This window comes from Balaenoptera borealis, assembly GCF_965194805.1.
Source record: "Balaenoptera borealis genome assembly, chromosome: 1".
In the NCBI taxonomy this organism is placed as follows: Eukaryota; Metazoa; Chordata; class Mammalia; order Artiodactyla; family Balaenopteridae; genus Balaenoptera; species Balaenoptera borealis.
Genome location: NC_138860.1, coordinates 65397768 through 65409015, shown reverse-complemented (window position 1 = coordinate 65409015; position 11248 = coordinate 65397768).

Sequence of the window (11248 nt, the reverse complement as noted above, 5' to 3'; positions counted from 1 at the left end):
AAGAGTTGAGAACGTAATAATGCTGCCGCCTTGTGGCTGTTTCCCACAAGAGCAGCTTTAAACCCAGTGCCAATGGTTGCTTATATAGTCACAAGGACTGCACGCTGTAAATGCCACAGGCCCTCAACAATGCCCTGGGGTAGGGAATAGGCAAGAAAATTCAACACATGAGAAGTTTTTCAAGAAATCAATCAGAGGAGGGAAGTTGTACTCACTCTTTAAAAAAAAAGGAAAAGAAAAAAAAGGACATGCGTAAAGCTCAGTATAAGGAATTATTAGCCACATGCAAATTCAAATTCAAAAAGGTTTCAGCTCACACCAGTCAGGACCATCAGCAAAAAGTCTACAAACTATAAATGCTGAAGGGGTTTTAGAGAACTGTGTACCTTCTAGCTGCTGCTGGGATTTAAAGTGGTAACAGCACTAACGCAAACTGAATGGAGCTGCTTGAAAAGGTAAAAATTGAGCTACCATATGATGCGGCAGGGCAACTTTTGGGCCTATAAACTAAGACCACCAGAATCAGAAAGACAGAGGCAGGCAAATGTGCACTGCAGCAATACTGAAATAGCCAAGACATGGAAGGAAAAAAAGGTCCATAAACAGATGAATGGGCAAAGAAGAAGTTGTATATGGACAGAATGGAATGCTAGCCTTGGGAAAAAATGAAGAATGCCGTTTTCAGGACTACAGTTGAGCCTATAAATATTCATATAACTTTAAGTAAGTAAAAAGGGTATGACAAATATCCTATGATATCATTTATACATGTTATCCTAAGATTGCTACCAATGAACATATTTCCACAGAAAAAGACACTCACAGACTTATCAAATAAACTAATGGTTAGCCAAAATGAAAGGTGGGAGGATGGGTAAATTAGGACTATGGGGTTAACATACATATACTAATGTTATGTTAAATGTATATAAACATATAACAGATAAACTATATTAATTATATAATCACCAATACCTTTAAAATATACATTCTGTAATCACATACATGGTAACAGGATCCGAAGATGAACAGACATATGTAGGAGTCTTTTAGCAGATTCTGTACAGCCAGACAATCAAAACACTCTAATCAAATTTACTCTGATAAGAAATAGAAATTAAATTTAATAAACAAACATAAGTAAGGAGACATAAACTTCTGGGGGCTTGTCCCAGCACATTCCACTCTAATTTACAACCTTGGAACACTACCTCCAGGAAGACTCTATTGCTGTAGTAACAAGAGTTGAGAACGTAATAATGCTGCCGCCTTGTGGCTGTTTCCCACAACAGCAGTTTTAAACCCAGTGCTAATGGTTGCTTAATAGTCACAACGACTGCAGGGGTCTAAATGACACATGCCCTCAAAAATTGCCCTGGGGTAGGGAATAGGCAAGAAAATTCAACACATGAGAAATTTTTCAAGAAGTCAATATGAAGAGGGAAGTTGTATTCACTCTTTAACAAAAAAAGGAAAAGAAGAAAAAGGATATGCCTAAAGCTCAGTATAAGGAATTATTAGCCACATGCGTATCCAACCTCCAAAAAGGTTTCAGCTCACACCAGTCAAATGGCCATCAGCAAAAATCTACAAACTCTAAATGCTGAAGGGGTTTTAGAGAACTGTGTAACTCCTAGATGCTGGTGGGATATAAAGTGGTAACAGCACTAACAAAAACTGAATGGAGCTGCTTTACAAGGTAAAAATTGAGCTACCATATGATGCGAAAGGGTACATTTTGAGCCTATAAACTAAGACCACCAGAATGAGAAAGACAGAGGCAGGCAAATGTGCACTGCAGCAATACTAAAATAGCCAAGACATGGAAGCAAAAAAAGGTCCATCAACAGATGAATGGAAAAAGAAGAAGTGGTATATGGACAGAATGGAATAGTAGCCTCGGGAAAAAAATGAACAATGCCGTTTTCAGGACTACAGTAGAGCCTAGAAATAATAATATAAGGTTAAGTAAGTCAAAAGGGTATGACAAATATCCTATGATATCATTTATACATGTTATCCTAAGATTGCTACCAATGAACACATTTCCACAGAAAAAGACACTCACAGACTTATCAAATAAACTAATGGTTAGCCAAAATGAAAGGTGGGAAGATGGGTAAATTAGGACTATGGGGTTAACATACATATACTAATGTATGTTAAATGTATATAAACATATAACAAATAAACTATATGTATTATATAATCACCAAGACCTTTAAAATATACATTTTGTAATCACATACATGGTAACAGGATCCGAAGATGAACAGACATATGCATGAATCCTTGAGCAGATTCTGTACAGCCAGACAATGAAAACACTCTAATCAAATTTACTCCGATAAGAAATAGAATTTAAACTTAAAAAACAAACATAAGTAAGGAGACATAAACTTCTGGGGGCTTGTCCCAGCACATTCCACTCTAATTTACCACCTCGGAACACGACCTACAGGAAGACACTATTGCTGTAGTAACAAGAGTTGATAACGTAATAATGCTGCCGCCTTGTGGCTGTTTCCCACAAGAGCAGCTTTAAACCCAGTGCTAATGGTTGCTTATATAGTCACAAGGACTGCAGGGCTGTAAATGACACACGCCCTCAAAAATGCCCTGGGGTAGGGAATAGGCAAGAAAATTCAACACATGAGAATTTTTTCAAGAAGTCAATCAGAGGAGGGAAGTTGTACTCACTCTTTAAAAAAAAGGAAAAGAAAAAAAGGACATGCCTAAAGCTCAGTATAAGGAATTATTAGCCACATGCAAATTCAAAGTCAAAAAGGGTGCAGCTCACACCGGTCATGACCATCAGCAAAAAGTCTACAAACGATAAATGCTGAAGGGGTTTTAGAGAACTGTGTACTTTCTAGCTGCTGGTGGGATGTAAAGTGGTAACAGCACTAATGCAAACTGAATCGAGCTGCTTGAAGAGGTAAAAATTGAGCTACCATATGATGCGGCAGGGCACCTTTGGGCCTATAACCTAAGACCACCAGAATCGGAAAGACAGATGCAGGCAAATGTGCACTGAAACAATATTGAAATAGCCAAGACATGGAAGGAAAAAAAATGTCCATAAACAGATGAATGGACAAAGAAGAAGTGGTAAATGTACCATATGGAATAGTAGCTTCGCGAAAAAAATGAACAATGCCGTTTTTACGACTACAGTGGAGCCTAGAAATAATCATATAAGGTTAAGTAAGTCAAAAGGGTATGACAAATATCCTATGATATCATTTATACATGTTATCCTAAGATTGCTACCAATGAACATATTTCCACAGAAAAAGACACTCACAGACTTATCAAATAAACTAATGGTTAGCCAAAATGAAAGGTGGGAGGATGGGTAAATTAGGACTATGGGGTTAACATACATATACTAACGTATGTTAAATGTATATAAACATATAACAGATAAACTATATGAATTATATAATTACCAAGACCTTTAAAATATACATTTTGTAATCACATACATGGTAACAGGATCCGAAGATGAACAGACATATGCATGAATCATTGAGCAGATTCTGTACAGCCAGACAATCAAAACACTCCAATCAAATTTACCCCGATAAGAAATAGAAATTAAATTTAAAAAACAAACATAAGTAAGGAGACATAAACTTCTGCGGCTTGTCCCACCACATTCCACTCTAATTTACAACCTTGGAACACTACCTCCAGGAAGAGTCTGTTGCCCTAGTAACAAGAGATGAGAACGTAATAATGCTGCCGCCTTGTGGCTCTTTCCCACAAGAGCAGCTTTAAACCCAGTGCCAATGGTTGCTTATATAGTCACAAGGACTGCAGGGCTGTAAATGAGACACGCCCTCAACAATGCCCTGGGGTAGGGAATAGGAAAGAAAATTCAACACATGAGAAATTTTTCAAGAAGTCAATAAGAGGAGGGAAGTTGTACTCACTCTTTAAAAAAAGGAAAAGAGAAAAAAGGACATGCCTAAAGCTCAGTATAAGGAATTATTAGCCACATGCAAATTCAAAGTCAGAAAGGTTTCACCTCACACCAGTCATTTCCATCAGCAAAAAGTCTACAAACTATAAATGCTGAAGGGGTGTTAGAGAACTGTGTACCTTCTAGCTGCTGGTGGGATGTAAAGTAGTAACAGCACTAACACAAACTGAATGGAGCTGCTTGAAAAGGTAAAAATTGAGCTACCATATGATGCGGCAGGGCACCTTTTGCGCCTATAACTTAAGACCACCAGAATCGTAAAGACAGATGCAGGCAAATGTGCACTGCAACAATATTGAAATACGAAGACATGGAAGGAAAAAAAAAGTCCATAAACAGATGAATGGACAAAGAAGAAGAGGTATATGGACAGAATGGAAGAGTAGCCTCAGGAAAAAAATGAACAATGCCGTTTTCAGGACTACAGTTGAGCCTAGAAATAATCATATAAGGTTAAGTAAGTCAAAAGGGTATGACAATTATCCTATGATATCATTCACACATGTTATCCTAAGATTGCTACCAATGAACATATTTGCACAGAAAAAGACACTCACAGACTTATCAAATAAACTAATGGTTAGCCAAAATGAAAGGTGGGAGGATGGGTAAATTAGGACTATGGGGTTAACATACATATACTAATGTATGTTAAATGTATATAAACATATAACATATAAACTATATGAATTATATAATCACCTATACCTTCAAAATATACATTCTGTAAACAAACACATTGTAACAGCATCTGAAGATGAACTGACATATGTATGAATCATTGAGCAGATTCTGTACAGCCAGACAATGAAAACACTCTAATCAAATTTACTCTGATAAGAAATAGAAATTAAATTTAAAAAACAAACATAAGTAAGGAGACATAAACTTCTGGGGGCTTGTCCCAGCACATTCCACTCTAATTTACAACCTCGGAACACTACCTCCAGGAAGACTCTGTTGCCGTAGTAACAAGAGTTGAGAACGTAATAATGCTGCGGCCTTGTGGCTGTTTCCCACAACAGCAGCTTTAAACCCAGTACTAATAGTTGCTTAATAGTCACAAGGACTGCAGGGCTCTAAATGACACCTGCCCTGAAAAATGCCCTGGGGTAGGGAATAGGCAAGAAAATTCAACACATGAGAAATTTTTCAAGAAGTCAATAAGAGTAGGGAGGTTGTACTCACTCTTTAAAAAAAAAGGAAAAGAAAAAAAAGGACATGCCTAAAGCTCAGTATAAGGAATTATTAGACACATGCAAATTCAAATTCAAAAAGGTTTCAGCTCACACCAGTCATTTCCATCAGCAAAATGTCTATAAACTATAAATGCTGAAGGGGTTTTAGAGAACTGTGTACCTTCTAGCTGCTGGTGGGATGTAAAGTGGTAACAGCACTAACGCAAACTGAATGGAGCTTTACCTTGAAAAGGTAAAAATTGAGCTACCATATGATGCAGCAGGTCACCCTTTGGGCCTATAACCTAAGACCACCTGAATCGGAAAGACACAGGCAGGCAAATGAGCACTGCAGCAATATTGAAATAGCCAAGACATGGAAGCAGAAAAAAGGTTCATAAACAGATGAATGGACAAAGAAGAAGTAGTATACGTACCAAATAGAATAGTAGCCTGGGGAAAAAAATGAACAACGCCGTTTTCAGGACTACAGTTGAGCCTAGAAATAATCATATAAGGTTAAGTAACTCAAAAGGGTACGACAAATATCCTATGATAATATTTATACATGTTATCCTAAGATTGCTACCAATGAACATATTTCCACAGAAAAAGACACTCACAGACTTATGAAATAAACTAATGGTTAGCAAAATGAAAGGTGGGAGGATGGGTAAATTAGGACTATGGGGTTAACATACATATACTAATGTATGTTAAGTGTATAAAAACATATAACAGATAAACTGTATGAATTATATAATCACCAATACCTTTAAAATATACATTTTGTAATCACATACATGGTAACAGGACCCGAAGATGAACAGACATATGTATGAATCATTGAGCAGATCCTGTAGAGCCAGGCAATCAAAACACTCTAATCAAATTTACGCTGATAAGAAATAGAAATGAAATTTAAAAAACAAACATAAGTAAGGAGACATAAACTTCTGGGGGCTTGTCCCAGCACATTCCACTCTAATTTACAACCTCAGAACACTACCTCCAGGAAGATTCTGTTGCCCTAGTAACAAGAGTTGAGAACGTAATAATGCTGCCGCCTTGTGGCTGTTTCCCACAACAGCAGCTTTAAACCCAGTGCTAATGGTTGCTTAATAGTCACAACGACTGCAGGGGTCTAAATGACACCTGCCCTCAAAAAGTGCCCTTGGGTAGGGAATAGGCAACAAAATTCAACACATGAGAAATTTTTCAAAAAGTGAATATGAAGAGGGAAGTTGTACTCACACTTTAACAAAAAAAGGAAAAGAAGAAAAAGGATATGCCTAAAGATCAGTATAAGGAATTATTCGCCACATGCGTATCCAATCTCCATAAAGGTTTCAGCTCACAACAGTCAAATGGCCATCAGCAAAAAGTCTACAAACTATAAATGCTGAAGGGGTTTTAGAGAACTGTGTACCTTCTATCTGCTGCTGGGATGTAAAGTGGTAACAGCACTAACGCAAACTGAATGGAGCCGCTTGAAAAGGTAGAAATTGAGCTACCATATAATGCGGCAGGGCACCTCTCGGGCTTATAACCTAAGACCACCAGAATCGGAAAGACACAGGCAGTCAAATGTGCACTGCAGCAATACTGAAATAGCCAAGACATGGAAGCAAAAAAAGGTCCATAAACAGATGAATGGACAGAGAAGAAGTGGTATATGGACAGAATGTTATAGTAGCCTCGGGAAAAAAATGAACAATGCCGTTTTCAGGACTACAGTAGAGCCTAGAAATAATAATATAAGGTTAAGTAAGTCAAAAGGGTATGACAAATATCCTATGATATCATTTATACATGTTATCCTAAGATTGCTACCAATGAACATATTTCCACAGAAAAAGACACTCACAGACTTATCAAATAAACTAATGGTTAGCCAAAATGAAAGGTGGGAGGATGGGTAAATTAGGACTATGGGGTTAACATACATATACTAATGTTATGTTAAATGTATATAAACATATAACAGATAAACTATATTAATTATATAATCACCAATACCTTTAAAATATACATTCTGTAATCACATACATGGTAACAGGATCCGAAGATGAACAGACATATGTAGGAGTCTTTTAGCAGATTCTGTACAGCCAGACAATCAAAACACTCTAATCAAATTTACTCTGATAAGAAATAGAAATTAAATTTAATAAACAAACATAAGTAAGGAGACATAAACTTCTGGGGGCTTGTCCCAGCACATTCCACTCTAATTTACAACCTTGGAACATTACCTCCAGGAAGACTCTATTGCTGTAGTAACAAGAGTTGAGAACGTAATAATGCTGCCGCCTTGTGGCTGTTTCCCACAACAGCAGTTTTAAACCCAGTGCTAATGGTTGCTTAATAGTCACAACGACTGCAGGGGTCTAAATGACACATGCCCTCAAAAATTGCCCTGGGGTAGGGAATAGGCAAGAAAATTCAACACATGAGAAATTTTTCAAGAAGTCAATATGAAGAGGGAAGTTGTATTCACTCTTTAACAAAAAAAGGAAAAGAAGAAAAAGGATATGCCTAAAGCTCAGTATAAGGAATTATTAGCCACATGCGTATCCAACCTCCAAAAAGGTTTCAGCTCACACCAGTCAAATGGCCATCAGCAAAAATCTACAAACTCTAAATGCTGAAGGGGTTTTAGAGAACTGTGTAACTCCTAGATGCTGGTGGGATATAAAGTGGTAACAGCACTAACAAAAACTGAATGGAGCTGCTTTACAAGGTAAAAATTGAGCTACCATATGATGCGAAAGGGTACATTTTGAGCCTATAAACTAAGACCACCAGAATGAGAAAGACAGAGGCAGGCAAATGTGCACTGCAGCAATACTAAAATAGCCAAGACATGGAAGCAAAAAAAGGTCCATCAACAGATGAATGGAAAAAGAAGAAGTGGTATATGGACAGAATGGAATAGTAGCCTCGGGAAAAAAATGAACAATGCCGTTTTCAGGACTACAGTAGAGCCTAGAAATAATAATATAAGGTTAAGTAAGTCAAAAGGGTATGACAAATATCCTATGATATCATTTATACATGTTATCCTAAGATTGCTACCAATGAACATATTTCCACAGAAAAAGACACTCACAGACTTATCAAATAAACTAATGGTTAGCCAAAATGAAAGGTGGGAGGATGGGTAAATTAGGACTATGGGGTTAACATACATATACTAACGTATGTTAAATGTATATAAACATATAACAGATAAACTATATGAATTATATAATTACCAAGACCTTTAAAATATACATTTTGTAATCACATACATGGTAACAGGATCCGAAGATGAACAGACATATGCATGAATCATTGAGCAGATTCTGTACAGCCAGACAATCAAAACACTCCAATCAAATTTACCCCGATAAGAAATAGAAATTAAATTTAAAAAACAAACATAAGTAAGGAGACATAAACTTCTGCGGCTTGTCCCACCACATTCCACTCTAATTTACAACCTTGGAACACTACCTCCAGGAAGAGTCTGTTGCCCTAGTAACAAGAGATGAGAACGTAATAATGCTGCCGCCTTGTGGCTCTTTCCCACAAGAGCAGCTTTAAACCCAGTGCCAATGGTTGCTTATATAGTCACAAGGACTGCAGGGCTGTAAATGAGACACGCCCTCAACAATGCCCTGGGGTAGGGAATAGGAAAGAAAATTCAACACATGAGAAATTTTTCAAGAAGTCAATAAGAGGAGGGAAGTTGTACTCACTCTTTAAAAAAAGGAAAAGAGAAAAAAGGACATGCCTAAAGCTCAGTATAAGGAATTATTAGCCACATGCAAATTCAAAGTCAGAAAGGTTTCACCTCACACCAGTCATTTCCATCAGCAAAAAGTCTACAAACTATAAATGCTGAAGGGGTGTTAGAGAACTGTGTACCTTCTAGCTGCTGGTGGGATGTAAAGTAGTAACAGCACTAACACAAACTGAATGGAGCTGCTTGAAAAGGTAAAAATTGAGCTACCATATGATGCGGCAGGGCACCTTTTGCGCCTATAACTTAAGACCACCAGAATCGTAAAGACAGATGCAGGCAAATGTGCACTGCAACAATATTGAAATACGAAGACATGGAAGGAAAAAAAAAGTCCATAAACAGATGAATGGACAAAGAAGAAGAGGTATATGGACAGAATGGAAGAGTAGCCTCAGGAAAAAAATGAACAATGCCGTTTTCAGGACTACAGTTGAGCCTAGAAATAATCATATAAGGTTAAGTAAGTCAAAAGGGTATGACAATTATCCTATGATATCATTCACACATGTTATCCTAAGATTGCTACCAATGAACATATTTGCACAGAAAAAGACACTCACAGACTTATCAAATAAACTAATGGTTAGCCAAAATGAAAGGTGGGAGGATGGGTAAATTAGGACTATGGGGTTAACATACATATACTAATGTATGTTAAATGTATATAAACATATAACATATAAACTATATGAATTATATAATCACCTATACCTTCAAAATATACATTCTGTAAACAAACACATTGTAACAGCATCTGAAGATGAACTGACATATGTATGAATCATTGAGCAGATTCTGTACAGCCAGACAATGAAAACACTCTAATCAAATTTACTCTGATAAGAAATAGAAATTAAATTTAAAAAACAAACATAAGTAAGGAGACATAAACTTCTGGGGGCTTGTCCCAGCACATTCCACTCTAATTTACAACCTCGGAACACTACCTCCAGGAAGACTCTGTTGCCGTAGTAACAAGAGTTGAGAACGTAATAATGCTGCGGCCTTGTGGCTGTTTCCCACAACAGCAGCTTTAAACCCAGTACTAATAGTTGCTTAATAGTCACAAGGACTGCAGGGCTCTAAATGACACCTGCCCTGAAAAATGCCCTGGGGTAGGGAATAGGCAAGAAAATTCAACACATGAGAAATTTTTCAAGAAGTCAATAAGAGGAGGGAGGTTGTACTCACTCTTTAAAAAAAAAGGAAAAGAAAAAAAAGGACATGCCTAAAGCTCAGTATAAGGAATTATTAGACACATGCAAATTCAAATTCAAAAAGGTTTCAGCTCACACCAGTCATTTCCATCAGCAAAATGTCTATAAACTATAAATGCTGAAGGGGTTTTAGAGAACTGTGTACCTTCTAGCTGCTGGTGGGATGTAAAGTGGTAACAGCACTAACGCAAACTGAATGGAGCTTTACCTTGAAAAGGTAAAAATTGAGCTACCATATGATGCAGCAGGTCACCCTTTGGGCCTATAACCTAAGACCACCTGAATCGGAAAGACACAGGCAGGCAAATGAGCACTGCAGCAATATTGAAATAGCCAAGACATGGAAGCAGAAAAAAGGTTCATAAACAGATGAATGGACAAAGAAGAAGTAGTATACGTACCAAATAGAATAGTAGCCTGGGGAAAAAAATGAACAACGCCGTTTTCAGGACTACAGTTGAGCCTAGAAATAATCATATAAGGTTAAGTAACTCAAAAGGGTACGACAAATATCCTATGATAATATTTATACATGTTATCCTAAGATTGCTACCAATGAACATATTTCCACAGAAAAAGACACTCACAGACTTATGAAATAAACTAATGGTTAGCAAAATGAAAGGTGGGAGGATGGGTAAATTAGGACTATGGGGTTAACATACATATACTAATGTATGTTAAGTGTATAAAAACATATAACAGATAAACTGTATGAATTATATAATCACCAATACCTTTAAAATATACATTTTGTAATCACATACATGGTAACAGGACCCGAAGATGAACAGACATATGTATGAATCATTGAGCAGATCCTGTAGAGCCAGGCAATCAAAACACTCTAATCAAATTTACGCTGATAAGAAATAGAAATGAAATTTAAAAAACAAACATAAGTAAGGAGACATAAACTTCTGGGGGCTTGTCCCAGCACATTCCACTCTAATTTACAACCTCAGAACACTACCTCCAGGAAGATTCTGTTGCCCTAGTAACAAGAGTTGAGAACGTAATAATGCTGCCGCCTTGTGGCTGTTTCCCACAACAGCAGCTTTAAACCCAGTGCTAA